Raw genomic sequence first — 18,647 nt, 5'->3', positions numbered from 1 at the left:
TTGTACATGTGTGTGAAAGAGAGAGAGAGAAAAGCAGTCTCAGATGATAGCTGTCTATCCATTTGGAGCAGAGGTGGATTCACAAAAGAAGGTTGCACTGTAGTAATTTATCTAATAAATATCTGAATGGGGTGGGTGATACTAAGTGAAGGCTCGCTAAGGTTCTCTTGTTTAACTGCTGCTTTCACCTGCTGCTGGAAGCAGAAGAGTACTAAGAGCTGATTTGCAACAGTAGGTTCAAAGGTAGTGCTCAGACATTGGTGTCTCACCACATTGTTTTGCTGGGTAATGTGCCACATGATAAAAATATGAGGGTGAGTGAGAGGAAGGAAGGAAGGAAGGAAGGAAGGAAGGAAGGAAGGAAGGAAGGAAGGAAGGAAGGAAGGAAGGAAGGAAGGAAGGAAGGAAGGAAGGAAACTTCCTTGCATTTATTGCTAGTTACTCTCCCAGGACTGAATAAAGGATGCTTGTATTCTTCTATAAATATAGTGATTGTAGAAAGAGTTCAGAAGACTTGTCTTTGGATTAGATTTTCTGTTTTCAGGGATGAAACAGTTCCTCAAAGCGGTGTTTGCCTCTCTGTCAAGCAGGTTCCTTTATTCTCATTCCCAGAATTCTAAATTGGTTTTAGCATTACATGTTTTGTATGCCAAAGGTCTCCAGTACAATCCCTGGCATCTCTAGTTAAATGCCTGCATTTTGATCATACCGGCACTGCCAGCGTTTGGCAATGAATTTAATTATTGGGACTTCTTAGCCTAATTGCAGAAAGCACTTACAGATTAACATTGGCGAGCCTACTTAACAGCAACAAAAAAGTCTTGGATGCATTGTCGTCGCTCGTTTGCTGTAGTGAGAGCCAGTTTGGTGTAGTAATTAAGTGTGCAGACTCTTATCTGGGAGAACCGGGTTTGATTCCCCACTCTTCCACTTGCACCTGCTAGCATGGCCTTGGGTCAGCCATAGCTCTGGCAGAGGTTGTCCTTGAAAGGACAGCTGCTGTGAGAGCCCTCTCAGCCCCACCCACCTCACAGGGTGTCTGTTGTGGGGGAAGAAGGTAAAGGAGATTGTGAGCTGCTCTGAGACTCTTCAGAGTGGAGGTCGGGATATAAATCCAATATCTTCTTCTTCTACTGAAATTATACATGTATTTGAAATTATGCTTATGCTTGGTTGAGGTAACCATTTACAGACGTGCCCTGATGTGGATAGCTCTGGCTAGCCCAATCTCATCTGATCTTGGAAGTTAAGCAGGGTTAACCATGGTTAGTACCAGACCCATAGTTAATCAGGGGCCCAAGGGGTCTGACCCCCTGACAGGGTTTTGGGACCCCTCACCCCCTTCCTATGGCCACCCCCTCCTGTGTGATTTAAATAGCACCACTGTGCCTCCCATGTCATTTAAAGGCCCACCAATCAGCTGATTGGCAGGCTCTTTAAATTACACAGGAGGGAGAGGGATGGTCTCCAGCTTTCTGCACTCACCCCCATGGCCCCCCCCCGTGGCTTCCTCCCCCTGTGGCCCCTAGCTACGAGGCTGGGCTTGTATGGGAGACCACCAAAAAGCCCAGCATTACTATACTGAGGCAGGGAATGGCAAACCACCTCTGAAAGTCTCTTGCCTTGAAAACCCAACAGGGTCGCCATAAAGTGGTTGCAACTTGAGGACAAAAAAAAAAACAACAACCTCAAAGAAAATAAAAATGGGCAAGGATAGAAATCACTTTAAAGCACAATACCAGCCATGGGCTTTCTCAAAGTAGTGCTTTTGTAGGGGAAACTCCCCCTCCCCAATACACACAGTCCTCTGACAAGCATGCCGTAAATTATTCATGATCAAACTTGTAAACCAGTTGAGGTTTGAAAGAAAAAGAAAAGAGTAAGCGGAAACCACAGTGCAGGGATGCTATTAAATGTGTGGCCAAAGTGTTGGAACAGGATGCTTTTGGAAGGGGGGGGGGGGAGGTGAGGAGATGTTTGCTTACAAGCCCCAGATTTTTTTTCAGGGATGAAAGTGTGAATGTTCATAAATGAAAGCCATCACCTTTGAGATCAACCATACAGGTTTAGCCAAAGGAACCTCCCCCCCACACACACACACCTGTGCAGGAGAAATCACAAAAAGCCATTCGTGAAACAAGGCTGATTACCCTCCTTCAAAAGCCCTGCTTCGATTTCAACATAAGTAAAAACAAATGTTCCGTCACAAATAAACCCCCTGGTGGCTATGACCATTCTCCTCGTAGTTCTCTTTTCAGCTTTCTGAGCTTTCTGAGACAAAGGTCAGGGTCAGCCAGTCGGGTCACTCTGCTCCATTTGAAAGTTGGCAAGCAATAGGGCATGGTATCCACAAGACACAGAGGCTAAATGTACCAAATCAGATGGATTGCTTTCTTTGTTTCAATGCATGGCTCCGACCAAGTATACATGAAAGAAGAAGCACCACAGATTATCTGCCCAGTTCTGCATATATATTAAGCGGAATAAAGAGGCCTTGTGCTCGCTTCAACTTTGGTGTCCAAGAAAAATTAAGCAGAAAAGTATTAGGGCAGGCAGGTTGAAGATGGCAAAACTACACTTTCCACCAATCCTTGGACTGAAGGTCAAGCAACATGAAGGAAAAGGGCAATGGCACTTGAGAAGGAGTTAACACTTTCATCCTCCTGGTGTTATTTCCTGGATTGAAATCCAAAACACACACGCACCAGTTCCTCATAACTCTGGAAAGGTGGAGGGATGACGACAGCTATGGGTACCTTTTTTTAGGGGGTCTAGTCACTGGGCGGGGGGGGGGGGCGCTTTCTGTTGTGCACTGTGTCTCTGATACAAATATATACATCCCTGCCCCACAGACAGCTGCTTTTCTAGGATAAAGGGCACATCGGGAGATCTGACCCAGTATAACATGGAGCATCACATGGATAAAGAGGAAGAAATTGCAGTTACGAGAATTCCAGGGCTACAACTCTCATTTGTCTCTGCCACAATTTTGAATGCGTCCAAAAAGTTGCGTAGCTCAGTGTGGGGGTGAAGGGTAGAACAGTGGAGCTGTTAGCCCTAGCAAAGAAAATCTGGGGGGCTGGAGAGATGGAGAGGCAGTTTCTTATAGGTGAGGAACCACGAAACAGTGATCTGTATCTATGTTTTAATAGTATTGGCTCTCCCTCTCTGTGCAGACATGAGGATAGGGCTTGTACTACGGCCCTAGACTCAGGTGTTGCATGTTCAAAACAGGTAAATGTTATATCCAAAAGCACCACTAGCTCTCAGCAGTGATATCCCTTTGAGACACTATAAAGCGGTAGTAGGAGAAAATGGCAGGTATGGTAGTACATGATACCTGTCTTTTTATTTCATCAGGGCTAATAGTCACTAAGAGTAGGGTTTCTTTCTATGTGGGACATGGCACAGGGAAAGGGAGAAGTCCACACACATGCATATCATGGCCCCAGTCCAGATCAAGGTTCTCTGTCGCTGCTTTAAAGTTACTTTTCAAAAAGGATTTTTAAAGAGCATTTCCAGTTTTTTAAAAAAATCAGGTAGAACATGATGTGAAAGACCTCTGCCTGAGACCTTTGAGAGCTGCTGCCAGACATAGGCAACAATGACCTTGATAGACCACAAGGTACAAGACGACTTCAAGTGGTTGGGATACTGTTCAAGAGATACTGTGGTGTGAAGGAAGTCCTCATAGGGTCCAGCAAACAAGAGATCTAAAATTGCTTCAGTAGTTACCACGTGAGCCAGGAACATTGATATTTCATAAGGATACTTGATAGAGATTTAATGCCAAATAGAAACTTTATAGGGAGGGAAGGTGGCATGGTACAACCAAATCTAAGTAGGGGGTCAATACTTGGGTGGGAGATTGCCAAGGAAGGCTCTGCAGAGGAAGGCAATAACAAACTACTTCTGTTGCTCACTTGCCTTGAACGCCCCTTGCTGGGATTGCCGTAAGTAAGTTGTGACTTGATGATGCTTATCTAGACTGACTACATAAACTGACTACTCTTCCTTCCTTCCTTCCTTCCTTCCTTCCTTCCTTCCTTCCTTCCTTCCTTCCTTCCTTCCTTCCTTTCTTTCTTTCTTTCTTTCTTTCTTTCTTTCTTTCTTTCATCTTAACTACAAGACTGCTCAATTGCAAGTAATATTGCTGCTTTTGTAATAATGATTCTGCAACTTTCTTTGCTAGCAGAGTTAATATTTCCTTCCAAATATATAGCCCACAAACAATGTTCCCTCTAAGCTAGCACGAGCTAGCCCAAGATTATTAGCCTCCAGCTCACAGCTCAGGAAAGATGACCCTAGAGCACGGTAATATATGCAATAGCTCACAACTTTAATGCCAGTAGCTCACAAAGTAGACGTTTTGCTCACAAGACTCTGCAGCTTAGAGGGAACACTCCCTACAACTAACATTTTGGCTGGCGTCACATATTTTGGCATGAGAATATTCATATCAAGTACCACTTAAGAATAAGGATAAAATGACAGGGAAATTCTTCTGGATTTATCTGCTATCTTTGGGGCACAGTACACCAAGAAGTTCTCATGTGCAAGCCCCACAAAAACAAAATTAATGGGAACTGGGCAGTCACCCAGGGCAAACTCCCGCTGATGCAAAGAGCTTTCCAAAATTATCTACATGGCACAGGTAATTACTGTAAAATGCTTTGACTGCAAAGACTGCTGGAGATGATAGTTATTGCTATCATAGGAATGTTTCCCCCCAGATGATTTCTGGATAAGTCTTTGGTACATAAATCTCTCGACCAGTGTATTCAAGCATTCACCAGTGTCTCTTCCCTAATGTGTGATGATGACTAACAGATACTAAATAACAGGAATCCAGCAGAACTTGGTTGTCTGGCGCTGTGTACACACACTAAAAAACCCCTCTCATTTGCTAAATCTGTGGGCAGCAGAGTCCATAATGTGTTGGATGGTCAAGTTGTCAGGTCATCTTGAGCGCATGAAGTTGCTGTTTACTGAGTCAGACCATTCGTCAATATAGCTCAGTACTGACTACTCCATAAGAACATAAGAGAAGCCATGCTGGATCAGGCCAATGGTCCATCCAGTCCAAAACTCTGTGTCACACAGTGGCAAAAAACCCCCAAGTTCCAGCAGGAGGTCCACCAATGAGGCTAGAAGCCCTCCTACTGTGCCCCGCCAAGCACCAAGAATACAGAGCATCACTGCCCCAGACAGAGAGTTCCAGCAATATGCTGTGGCTAATAGCCACTGATGGACCTCTGCTCCATATGCTTATCCAATCCCCTCTTGAAGCTGTCTATGCTTGTAGCCGCCACCACCTCCTGTGGCGGTGAATTCCACGTGTTAATCACCCTTTGGGTGAAGCAGTACTTCCTTTCTCCATCTTGAAATGGCTCTCCACAGAATCTCAGGCAGGGAATGGTCTTTCTCCACACCTGAGATTCTTTAGATGAAGATGCCAGAGGTAGAACCAGAGTGTCATGGGTCAGCCAAACTCAACAACAGTGAGGACTCCTTAGAGGACCTGCGTAGCCATACAACAGCTTGAAAATTCAGGGAAATGCAATGCATTCTAAGTATTGGGCTACTTGTGTGGTCATCTCCACATAGCTGGTGCCTTCCACTGAGTGTGTATTTAAACAGCCACCATGCGATAAATGGTGTTCTGCTTCTGCTCTAGGCCTGTAACGCAGGAATTTGAAGCATCTGGAAATCTGTATCACAGAAATCTTAACATACAGAAATTGCCTGGCTTGTTAATACCAACAGTCCCAGTCAGGAACCAGTCTTGATCCACAGTATTGCTTCCTGATGTGGTTAAAATTCAGTGCCAGAAGGGCTCCACTTTTGAACAGTCAGAGGCCTAGAATGGAATTGCTCATACATTACTTCATCAAAGGAGCTTTGTTCAAGTTCCTGAGGCAGATATGAACTTTTTGGCTTATTGGCTCCTTTCAGCACAACCAAAGGCAGTCATCACTTGTTCACAGTAAAACTGTGAGATTTGTGCTGTATGTCAGAGAGTAAGTCTTCAAACAGCATGGTCAGGCCCAGCGCATCCATTGGGCAGCCGTAGGCGGTTGCCTGGAGTGCCGAGCTGGAGCGAGGGCACCGGTTTGGGCCCTCCCACCCTCTGTTACTCCTAAGCAGATGGAAGTAGTCTGCTCAGAAGTGGCAGCAAGACTCCCTGTCTCAGCATGCGCACTGCTGTCACAGATGCAAGAGGCAAAGCAACAGTGGGTAGCAGCAGCGTGTGTGCTGAGACTGAGAGCCTCGCTGCACTCGCCCTCACCGATGCTGACATCAGGGCAGTGGTGGTGCTTTGCCTGGGGCACCGGCCTTAGGCCAGCACCCTAGCACCGCCACATGGTCCTAACCATGTTAGGCTAGAGGGAGAAGAGATAGCAGTGAGGCATCCCTTCATTGTGCCTGGATCCTGCTGTACTATCATACTCACTCCCAGCTGCTGTCACTAAGGGCAGAGGAAGAAGACACCACAGTTAGGCACCCCTCTATAATGCCTGGATCCAGATCCAGTTAAGAGCCATTTTTCTGACCCAAATCAGCTCTGGGGAAGTGCAATTTATGCCTTTGGGAAAATGTACCCCATCACTGTACACTGAGCCCACCTGAGAGCATTTCAGCTCAGGAAAACTAACATCACGTGAAGGCTGAAATCACTTCTTATAGCACGCCACAATCCCAATCCACCTTTGTCCTGGAATGCCTGGATATTGAGTTCTTAGTGAGAAACTCACAAGCACATGTGAATCTCATCATGGACCCTTGGATGCCTCAAGGAAATATGAAATTTATGTAGGTTCTTAGCCATGACGCTCAATAGCCATGCAATCCAAAGCAGAGACACAACCTTCTAAACCCATTGACTTCAGTGGATTTAGAAGAACGTCGCTCTGTTTAGGATTGCACCATAGGTGAGCTAGGTCCAGTCTCTCTTTTTCTCTTCCACCACAACTGATCTACTGTAGTGAACAAAATAAAAATGGGGAGAACCATTTATGCAGCTCTGTTCTTGGATGAAGGTGTAGCCTACAGAAGACAAGACCTGAGCCACTGTACTAAAAAAAAAAAGATAAGTCCATCAGGTGTATAATTTCTCACTCCTGCTTGACACACACACCCCTTTCCAAAAATTCCTCTTCTACACAAAAATAGAGGAATCCCATTCTCTTTTGAATTTGGTCACCTTTTTTCCAAAGGTCCATGGCTTTCATCCATCTTAACTCTTTGGGGCTGCAAGTGCCTCTCCCCCACCCCAAAATGCAGAACTATGCAGGTAACGTAGCAAGACTCCTCTGACATACATTTGTATTCATCCGTGAGCAGCAAGCGAACAAAATCTTTCAAACTAAAGTCTTCTTTTTAGAGAGGTAAGCTAAGTAATGAAAATCGTATTTCAAGCCCTGTTCTTGTATGACAGCTGGATCATATACTGGGGTTCTCTGCAAGGTGTTCTCATAAAGATACTTCTTCCAACATGGACTGATTAGTGATTGGGGGGCGGGATATGACATGAAGAAGACCTAGCACCTCTTTTCTTGTCTTTAGAAGTAACCCAGACCTCCTTTAAAGGGCACTTAGAAAGAGGAGGTGAGAGAAAAATCCATGGCCACCTCCTGTCTTTGAGATAGCATGTAAATCTATCTAAGGTTGAGTTTCACACATTTAATTGAAAACAGGCCACTTGGGCAGATTTGCCAATTGACTGATTATTTATGAGGGAACAAAGCCGAAAGAGACAAGGATCACTGGTGACCAACAAAGATTTAGATGACCAGGTAGACTTTCTGTTGGCATCCTGTTTATTTTGGATGTCAATTGAGTTACTGGGTTTGTTTTGTGTGTGTGTTTTAATTCAGGTGGGTAGCCAGATTGATCTAAAGCAATAGAACAAAATTTGAGACTAGTGGCACCTTTAAAACCAACAAAATTTAATTCTGAGTATCAGCTTTTGTGTGCATGCACACTTTTTGAAAAAGTTTGTAAGCCATCTTGTGAGGAAGATGACTAGAGGCAACATCAGAGGAAGTGCTTGGCTCTATGTTCTGTAGTTTGGACCTCCAGAGGAACTGGTTTGCCAGTGTATGAGTTAAGATGCTATACTAAATGGACCATTGGTCTAATCCAGCAAGGTTGTTCTGTTTTCTTATGAAAGGCTTGGCCCTGTTGTTGACCTTCAGAGGCACTGGTTGGCCCCTGTTGAGACAGGATGTTGGACTCAATGGATGACTGGTCTGATATGGAAGGGGTCTTATGATCCTATTTTCTTACAGGTGAGATAAAAAGGTTGTATAATAAGAAACAACATTTCAGCAGTGCTTGGACTTGGAAGGCTGGGTTTGAATGAAATGTACAAACTACTATAAAACACTTTATTTCCATTATTTTCTAGGGTCAGATTGAACTAGGACTAAGCCCTGCGGTATGTTTCCAATGTCAGGTCTCAGTAGGTTTGCAGGGGCCAACCTAGAGGGTGTGCTGACCTGCTTCCAAAGGTCCAAGGCAATGAGTAAATCAAACTACTGATTCCCGTCCAGATGCTCTTGCGGTCTTTTCTCTTGCCCTCTTCCCATTGCAGCAATCTGAGTGTAGGCTGTGCTTCATGTAATAATAATAATAATAAATTTTATTTATATCCCGCCCTCCCCGCCTAGGCAGGCTCAGGGCGGCTGACAAAAGTTCGATAAAATTATACAATATAAAATATACAATATAAGGTAATTTAAAACAACATTTAAGTTATACATTGATTTAAAACAACAATCTAAAACCAGTTCCAAATGTCTGGATCATTCCATAGTTTAACCGGCGGTGATCTTCCTGATGTTATCTGTACACTTGTATTATGGCAGGGGTCACTAGATAAATCGTTGGTAATTAAACAGCCATCCTATCAAGTTCTACAAACGCCTGCTTGAAAAGGATGGTCTTACAGGCCCTGCGGAATTGGTCCAAATTCCGCAGGGCCCGTACCTCCTCCGGAAGTTGATTCCAAAGGCACGGGGCTATAACAGAGAAGGCCCGTGCCCGTGTACTCTGTAATTTCGCCTCCTTTGGCCCAGGGATAGTCAGCGTGTTCTTCCCTGCCGACCTCAGTGCTCTTTGGGGCTCATATGGGGAGAGACGGTCCCTCAGGTAGGCAGGTCCTCGGCCATATAGGGCTTTAAAGGTAATAACCAGCACTTTGTATCGGACCCGGTATGTAACTGGCAGCCAGTGCAGTTCACGCAGCCCCGGCTGTATATGCTCCCATTTCGGGAGTCCCAATAACAGCCTGGCCGCTGCGTTCTGCACTAGCTGCAGCTTCCGGGTTCGACACAAAGGCAGCCCCATGTAGAGGGCATTGCAGTAGTCTAGTCTTGAGGTGACCGTCGCATGGATCACTGTTGCCAGGTCCCGGCGCTCCAGGAAAGGAGCCAGCTGCCTTGCCCGCTTCAGGTGGAAGAATGCCGACTTGGCAGTGGCCGCTACCTGGGCCTCCATTGATAGTGAAGGCTCCAGTAGGACTCCCAGGCTCCTGACCCGGCCCGCCGCCTTCAGTGGCGCACCGTCAAAAACCGGGAGAGGTATTTCCCTTCCCAGAGCGCCGCGCCCCACGCAAAGGACCTCTGTCTTCGTCGGGTTCAGCTTCAACCCACTCAGCCTAAGCCAAGTTGCCACGGCCTGCAGTGCCCGGTCTAAGTTCACTGGAACGCAGTCAGGCCGGCCATCCATTAGCAGATAGAGCTGGGTGTCATCCGCATATTGATGACAGCCCAGTCCAAAACTCCGGGCAATCTGGGCAAGGGGGCGCATGTAGATGTTAAATAACATCGGGGAGAGAACTGCTCCCTGAGGCACCCCATAATCTAGTGTGCGCCTGAGAGTTTACAAAGCAATGGATGGATCTCTAGGCCAGAATATGGTGAACATAAGAAGAGCCTTCTGGATCAAGAATCAAGCGGTCCAGAATAGCCAACCAGGACCTTTCTCTGTAAGCTAAATGGAGAACTTTTGTTTCCCCTCATCGCTGCAGCCACAAGCTTGCACATGTTAAGAATAAAGGTTTCCGAGTCAAAAACTTAGCTTTCAGGATGCTTGGCTGTCTTCTTAGAAATGAGTCACTGCCAGTTTTACCTCTAGTCTTGACTCTACCCCTATTGTCAGCCTTTTAACTATTTATATATAGCATCCTCTGGCGTGGTTTTGATGGGAGTGAAATACTGTGGAAATCGTGATGGGGACAGTGTTCTGGGTATCTCATGTTTCACTGGGCAGAAGCATCTCAGAGTCTCGGAGTGGCTCACAATCTCCTTTACCCCCCCCCGCCCCCACAACAGATACCCTGTGAGGTTGGTGGGGCTGAGAGGACTCTCACAGCAGCTGCCCTTTCAAGGACAACCTCTGCCAGAGCTATGGCTGACCCAAGGCCATTCCAGCAGGTGCAACTGGAGGAGAATCAAACCCAGTTCTCCCAGATAAGAATCCGCACATTTAACCCCAATGCCAAACTGAGCATCTGCATTGCAGTTTCGGTCCCTAGCATCTCTATTTCAAGGAGGAACTGAAAGACCTTTCTCAGCCTGAGGAGCCATGGTCAGCCAGGGTACAAAGTGTAAGCATAGGCAGAAAAAGGGTCTAAGCTGGTATGAAGCAGCTGCACTGCCAGGGCCTTTTTTGTAGCTGGAACTCTTTTGCATATTAGGCCACACACCCCTGATGTAGCCAATCCTCCTGGAGCTTACAGTAGGCCCTGTACTAAGAGCCCTGTAAGCGCCAGGAGGATTAGCTACATCAGGGGTGTGTGACCTAATATGCAAATGAGTTCCTGCTACAAAAAAAGGAAGGAACATCAGCCCTTCCCCTCCAACTGTCTGATATCCTCACAATGGTAGCATTTGTAATGTATAGTACGGAAAGGATTAGTCACTTTAAAGCCAAGAGTTCTAGCGCAAGAAATTTTACCTTGGAGCAAAAAAAGAAAAAGATTTACAATCAAGCTATAAACCATTTAGAATAACAGTGAGGGGCTAAGGATCCCTTGTAGACCCATAGCAAAACAGCACTAATGTTGGCCACTACTTTACCTGGGTAATCCATAAAGGTAACACGGCAGTTACAAAGCCCAACTGTGCTAACCAATAAAAATGAAATAATCTGAAACCCAGGAGAAACTCTGGGACTTTTATAATGTGAAGCTCAGGGACTCTCATAGCCAGGTGTGCCTATTTCTATAACGTGTTAGTTGCTTGGCCCATACCGTTGAGCGTTGCAAGAACAGGCGCCTATTGTTCGAGGCTGTAATTTCTGTCACGTCACTTCAAAATTCCTCCTTCACGTGGTTGCGCCCGATTTGCCACATGGGGCAGATGTACTGGAAGGAAAAGCTGCCTCTTGGCCCGAGTCCAGGCATGAAACTATTTTATTTCTTGAAAAGCTCCCAAGCTGCAAAACTGGGGGCCTACAGTCATAAAAAAAAAGAGTCTATAAAAGAGAGGGCTGTTTGCAGTCTTCAGGCATTGCCACCTCCTAGCAAGCGAGAGGCTGAATTAATTCTCCAAAGAAAGGCCGATACGCACAATGAAAAGTGGATCACGTTCAAGTGGAGGGTAATTGGCCCACTCCCTTTGCTGGCTGAGCAGTCACCCAAGGGGTAGAAGGAGACTCACAAAGTCCTGCAAACCCAGGATGCCTTGGGGCAACATAAATTATGATTGGATGGAAACCATTGAAAAGATGAAAAGATGGTTTCCTCCCCCACCCCCCGCCCTTACAATAAGCAACCGAAATGATGCAGTTGGTAGAGCACAGCAGTGGGCAGGGGCAAAAAGAATTAGAACTCTCTTAAGGGAAGGGGAGATTTGCTCGTTGTGGATATCCCAAAATAGCTGAAGGCAAGCCTGGCCTGAAATAGCTGAAGGCAAGCCTGGCCTGAAATGTAAGACTCCTACCTCCGTGAGCTACTTGGCTACAGGATATGTTTCCATGTCATGCTATCATAGCAGGGGCTCTGCACAGGAGGAAGACGGAGACAGTCCTGGCTGAGGTGAGGGGTTTCCTGGCCAGTTGTTTATTAGCTGCCCTGCTGTGCAAAAGCATTGAAGAAATGGACGTTCCAACCCAAAACTTGATTGTTACCAGCTTCAGCAATGGGCCTGTTAGTTCGTTTGTCCTGAGGTAATGGAATATTGCTAAAATGTTTATAGGGGGAAATAAAGTGCAAGAGTCAAGAAGATTTTGCACGCATGCAATAATTTTTTAAAGTTATAATTCATTTTTGTAAAAAATGCCATTTCTTAACAGCCTTGTATGCGTGTGTGGGTATTCATTGATGTCTAATTCGCTTTTCTGTTGGCAATGCAGACACAGTATATTGCTCCTGAGGGCCTTGATCCATGCCTGCAAATAGGAATCATATGTGAAAATAGGACTTTCTCTGTTAAACTAGTTCTCCAGGCCTAAAAGCTGAGCTGCAGTTTGATGCAAGAAGATAGACCATTGATGGCTTAAAAAGAGGATTAAACAAATCAATAGAGGACAACGGATCTCTCAGGGGATGCTAGCCATGATAGGTAAATGGAGTGCCCATATTAAAAGGCAGTTTGCTTCAGTACCTTTGTGACTTTTGTGAGGATTTCCCAGAAACATCTTGCCTGATCCCTGTTGGAACCAATGTGCTGAATCAAATGAGATCCATCAGTGACTCTTAGCCACAAGGTATAGATGGAGCTCTCTGTCTGGGGCAGTGATGCTCTGTATTCTTGGTGTTTGGGGGGGGGGGGCAACAGTGGGAGGGCTTCTAGTGTCTTGGCCCCACTGGTAGACCTCCTGATGGCACCTGGGGTTTTTTTGTGACTGTGTGACACAGAGTGTTGGACTGAATGGGCCATTGGCCTGATCCAACATGGCTTCTCTTGTGTTCTTATGAACCCTTCGACTGGCCTAGTAGATCTTATCATAGGTTCTTAACTACTGTTTGGGAGCAAAGAGCAAAGTAAGATCCCAGCTACCAAGTAATCCTTTTTTTGTTTTGTTGGTTGGTTGGTTGGTTGGTTGGGGGGGCTTTCACATGTTCTTCACTCCGAAATGTGTGTCTATAGCTTTTCCATCCTACCCAAATATTTCTGTTCAGGCTATTCATTATGAAATCTGTCATTATACTTTGCTTGATCCTGCCCCTGAGCTCTGAAACAGAAAACTCCTATTGCTTCTGAAAGCATCTTGTCCACATAAAGAAAAATAAGGTACAACGGAGCTCAGTTTATTTGACCTTTTTTCTCCTAGTGCAGTACCAGTGCAGCCTTGTTTTCTTCCTGCGTGTAGATTAAAAATCATCCTGCTAAGCAGAACTTCTGCCTGAAATGTTGAAGAGTTACCATACTGTTCCAGTTGCTCATAACCTCACCCCTTGCCAGTTTGTGGTTGGCTCTGCCTTCTGAGGCAGCCATTTTGAAGTTGTATCCACCATGCTTTGGCAGGATTTCAAAGATCTCCACAGCTTCCAAAAGGTTAGGGACCTGTGGATTCGATTATACCAAGCTAAACAGGCCTGTGATGTAAATTAATTTCATACATATTAATATTTTTCATGGAAAAGTTATGGCCCATGGTAGAGCACCTGCTTTGCATGCAGAAGGGGCCTGCCTGAGATCTTAGAGAATGAGGGCTGGTCAAAGTAAACAGCACAGAGTTTGATGAGACAATGGTCTAACTCAGGATGAAGAGCTTCATGAAGAATCATAGAATCATATTGGAAGGGACCTCCAGGGTCATCTAGTCCAACCCCTTGCCCAGTGCAGGAAACCCACAAATACCTCCCCCAAATTCACAGGATCTTCATCGCTGTCAGAAGGCCATCTAGCCTCTGTTTAAAAAACTCCACGGAAGGAGAGCCCACCACCTCCCGAGGAAGCCTGTTCCACTGAGGAATCGCTATAGCGGTCAGGAAGTTCTTCCTAATGTTGAGCCAGAAACACTTTTGATTTAATTTCAACTCATTGGTTCTGGTCCTACCTTCCAGGGCCACAGAAAACAATTCCGCCCCATCCTCTATGTGACAGCCCTTCAAATTATGTGTGCTGTCTTGCTTTCATTTGTTGGTGATCCTCTCATAATTGGGGTTGGAGGCTGTGCAAGGCCACTGCTAGTGTTTTGAGGAGCAAAGAAGAGCTTTTGTCTAGGACGCCAGCCTTTTGGAAGCACCAGATCGGGCACCCCCATGTGACTCAGTGATGTTACTAGGGCGTGGGGGGGCACTAGAAGTTAGCCTTGCCTAGGGTGCCAGACAGTCTAGGGTCGGTCTTGTTAGGAACACCAGTTTGTATATGAGGTTCCTGAAGGACACACTCTGTCCGAAGAATCTTCTTGTTAGGAGATGAGTGGATTTAGAGCCCTGATTTCACCAACGTTTACAGCACAGCTATATCTGTTCTTCCCCCGAAGTCCACGTGTTGTGTGACAACATAAAATTCCAATTTCTACACTGAAAAATCCTATGGCTACATAAGAAAATGTGCCTATAAGAAGTCTATTTTTATTGGTTTCTGCTATCTCCAGCATATCCCATATTCTAAACACCATCCAGTGTGACTTGCTGAACAAAGGCATTATTTAAGTAAAAGATTTCTTCGGAGTGGTCCTCCAAATGTTGTTGTCTAACAGGATGGCGATATCAGAATAGCGAAACACACAATAGCCCCCTTCATATATCAGTGTGAATGCACATATGTCAGGATGTACATGCATGTATCTGTTATTAAGAGAGCCAACACGTTCACTTTGCAGTTGAAATCAGGGTGAGTGTGAGATTTGTATTATATGGTCAGCTGTAAATGTGTTGAATGTAACATGGGAATTACTCAATGCAAACATTAAATATCAATTGTACACAAGATTGTGTATGCATTTACTATAACTTGTGGACAGAGCTACTGTTCCGTTGCGTTCAGTAGTGTTCCACGGTAATGGCTGAGTCCCAATAGATGTTAAAATGAACATTTTCTAGTAAACCAGGGGATAATTAGCGGGAATGTATTGATGGCAATCCAGCATTAAACCACTCATTTGGCTTCCAATGTTTGTACATTTCAGTGTTCGTGCATTCCATAACAATTGTGTAACAAGTAGAAACAGGCATGGTTTGTTTGTTTAAGATTATACATGGTATTGCAAATATATGACAGGTTGGGGAGCCCCAGCTAATCTATGTTTCTTAATTGAATGGATTTAAGATTTGAATGATTTGGCAGCACAAACTTGAGAGAACCTTCGCAAAACTTCACATCTTTAAAACTCACAAGATCTGAAAAACTATTTGGGTGGATTTTTAATGGTCACACTTTCAAACTGATCTCTGACAACATGATAGACAGCTACTTAATTTTTTTTTACGTGCAAAAGAAGAAATATAAGCTTATCAGAGTTCTACCAAATATATTAAGGCCAAATAAGCCATGGCTTGCTGTCTGTGTGTTGATTGACCCTGTTGTCAAGGGTCTTCTGTGGACTGTGGCTCAGTGGTAGAGCCTCTGCTTTGCATGCAGAGGGTCCCAGGTTCAATCCCTGGCATCTCTAGTTAAAAGGACCAGTCAGTAGGTGGTATGAAAATCCTCAGCCTGAGACCATGGAGAACCACTGCCTGTCAAAGTAGACAATATTGACTTTGATGGACCAAGGGTCTGATTCAGTATCACGCAGCTTCATGTGTTCATATTGAAATTAGATAGATCTGCAGGGCTGTAGCCAGGATTTCATGATTGGTGGGGCCCACAGCATTTTGATTTGAAAGTAAGACTTTGAGAATGGGACTAAGGTTATCCTTTTCATAGATCCATCAGATAACACTGTGATCTGTCGATTCACACTGTTCCTATAAAGACATGAGTTCAAACAGCTTGTTTCCAGTGGTATGATTATGAATACAGCTGAGGAAGGGCTGCTATTTTTTCAGGTGGAACTACAAAAAAAAGATCTGATTAACACAATAAACTGAACTGAGGTTTCTATTTTCCTATCAACAGGCCCAAGTACCTATGAATTATTAGTGTCCAAAACTTATAAACTCAATAAGAACAATTTTGTTTGAAGTTCAGAACTTTTCACCCAAGTCCTCCTACGGCAACTTTCTTGACTTACCTTTGGTCCCCTTTAAGTGCCTTTCTATGCTCATGCTCACAATAGCTATAGGAGACTCTTTTCAGGGCATCTTAAGCATGACTTAGGTCTTAGGCGATAGTAACTAAGAAAAATTCACAGTGAGTCAGAGGGGCTTTTTGGTTCACAGAGCTGAGAGGGTCCAGTGAAGGCTATACCATTTGGGCAGGGAGAAGTAGCTGTCCCCATTTTAATGAGGAATTTCCCTGTTGTAAGTGAGCTCTCATTCTTTCAATGAGATTTCTTATGTCAGAAATTAAAAGGCCCATTTTAAATATATATATTCTTATCCTCCAGATGGGATTGTTGAACCCACATGTCCTGTTCAGTCTCTGGCCCAGAATGCTTCATCCTTCCCACTGCTAGGTCCTGTTCTGAATCGATACAACTTACAAACAGTAGAGAGATTCTTAATGGCCACCCCACTAGAGGGGAATACCCTCCAGTTCAAGCTGTCATTAAAACGTAAGCTCAAAACAGTTTGCAGAAGCGTTAAAACCCCCCTTTCCGGGTTGACTTTTAATGGCTGCAGGGTTCAGCTTCTGCAGTGCAGTTTTGTAAAATACATTCTGTTAGAACTGTGTTGTTCTATATCTATGAGATCCTGCCAGTGTGCTTGGCACGGAATTATAAACAGATGAATGAAGACCTAAACTAGGATTCTTTGCTGTGCCTTGTTATGGGTCTGTCTCACCTTCCACCCTGCATCTGAACTGTGGACCAGGCTTCTGTGAGTGCATTTGGACCAGTTTTCACGGCCCCTTTAAATGCTAATCTCTCCTTTCGCTGGGGCTTGCCCAAATGCTGCCAGTGGGCTCCCATCTTTGCAATTAGCTCACTTAAAGTGACGCCGCTAGTGTGCTAAAGACACTTAAAATTAGACCCAGAAGTTAGGCAGTTAATCTGTAAAGCTCAATAAAGTCCCTTGTTTCATCCAAGGGTTGTCAGAAAATTCGTTCCACATCTGTACAGAGAAGGGGGGGAGAGAGAAGTGAGGTGTAAACTGCCAAAAACCATTTTAATGATGGCTGGAGAAAAAAGCAGCCAGATGGCAGGCTCTGCCGTGGCTGCGGTTGGTATTTAACTGCTTTTTTATTGGAAAAATATGGGGTGAAAAATTGTGTGGGACTCATTAGGCAGCCTGCTGCGATTCTGATCAGCTTGCCAATCTGTTCTGTGTGGCAGAGATCCAAACATCCATAAATTTCGAGCAGCGGCTTATAATCTATGGCTTGGAGCTTGTTAAATCTTCCTTTTCTCTTCCCATTTTGGAACATTGCTTGGGTTAGTTTTTCTGGGGGTTTTTCTAAATTTTGTAGATGTATCTTTAAAAAAAAAACAACTGTCAGGATTCAAGCTGGGTTACAAACGGGGGAGGAGACCCAAACACCATAGACTGAAAGAGGGTAAACAGGAAAGAAGGACCCCACTGAGATGCATGTGACACTCTGTCTCCGGCAAAGACGTTTCCATAGCATGCGCGATAGTTTTTTTTTAATTTTTGCATATTAAAAGCCAATTTCTACATTAGCATTTTGTATCTCTCCCCCCCCCCCCCATAGCTTTTGGAAATATTCCCATAGATCCACACGGATAAAGCACTATTTGCCAGAACGGGTCATACCCTCAATTTGTTCAAGGATGCTCCTTCTGTGAGATGGATGCTGGATTTGCTATGATTCAGCTTGCAAGATCAGTTTTAGAGCAGGTTGCCTGGATGGCACATTCCAGGCAAATGTGTTCACATTTTCTGCATCCATGGGAATTGTTCCAGGAGCCATTGAAGAGATTGGGGGTGGGGGAGTGGGGAATGTTATACCAGAAACAGCCTCACTGAAAGTTAAAGCAGGAATCTTCTGAAAGACAGCGCTGTTATCTTTTGCTCTGACATGCTCGAGCAGTAGGAACCCGCCAGCCACCTCTTCATCTTCAGCAAGAGCCAGGCTGAGGTTGTAAGGCTCCACTCTGTTTACCTTTTTCCACTGAAACAATCCCAGAGTGAAAGAGATGCAGATTTCAGAATACCATGGCTGGGAGCAAAGTGTTACGATCACAGAGTGACTGGTGCTCAAGGGAGCCAGCAAACTGCTGGCAGAGTTTTAATTTTCCATCCTAATCGCAACATATCCTAAGAGGAAATGGAAAGCTTCCTTTCTCTTAATATTTGCATATTAAAGAAATCAGTTTCAGACAAAGGGAAGGAGGATTTAAAGAAGCCACTGTGACATGTTTCCAAGTAATACAGACAGAAACCTAGTGATCTGCCTCCTCTCTCCCCCCCCCCAAAAAGACGGAAAATATGCTGTCCAGATTTCTGTCATGAGAGGATATGCATTGGTTTTGAAAGCTTTATGGAAACCAGAGGCCAGCTTTAGACAATGCACTTTCTCACTCGTGAATGGGTTCAAAAATGCCGCAGAATTTCTCTTAAATGATTAGGAGATGCAAGATCTGGAGAGTCTTTTCTAACATTAGATTTTATAGTCATGATTTAGAAT

The 18,647-nt window shown here is 44.7% G+C and overlaps 1 protein-coding gene and 1 non-coding gene across 20 annotated transcripts in view; both read left to right on the top strand.

Moving 5' to 3' along the window:
* Window positions 1-18,647, top strand: part of FBRSL1 (fibrosin like 1) — a 1,099,284-nt gene that overhangs the window by 762,939 nt on the left and 317,698 nt on the right. The gene's annotated exons all lie outside the window — the stretch shown is intronic.
* TRNAA-UGC (transfer RNA alanine (anticodon UGC)) lies at window positions 15,502-15,570 on the top strand. The gene has a single exon. It is a non-coding gene; the product is annotated as a tRNA-Ala (tRNA).

This window comes from Heteronotia binoei, chromosome 11 (genome assembly GCF_032191835.1).
Source record: "Heteronotia binoei isolate CCM8104 ecotype False Entrance Well chromosome 11, APGP_CSIRO_Hbin_v1, whole genome shotgun sequence".
NCBI classification, from domain to species: Eukaryota; Metazoa; Chordata; class Lepidosauria; order Squamata; family Gekkonidae; genus Heteronotia; species Heteronotia binoei.
Note: the sequence above shows the minus strand (reverse complement) of the source record. Positions and strands in the feature narration are given on the sequence as shown.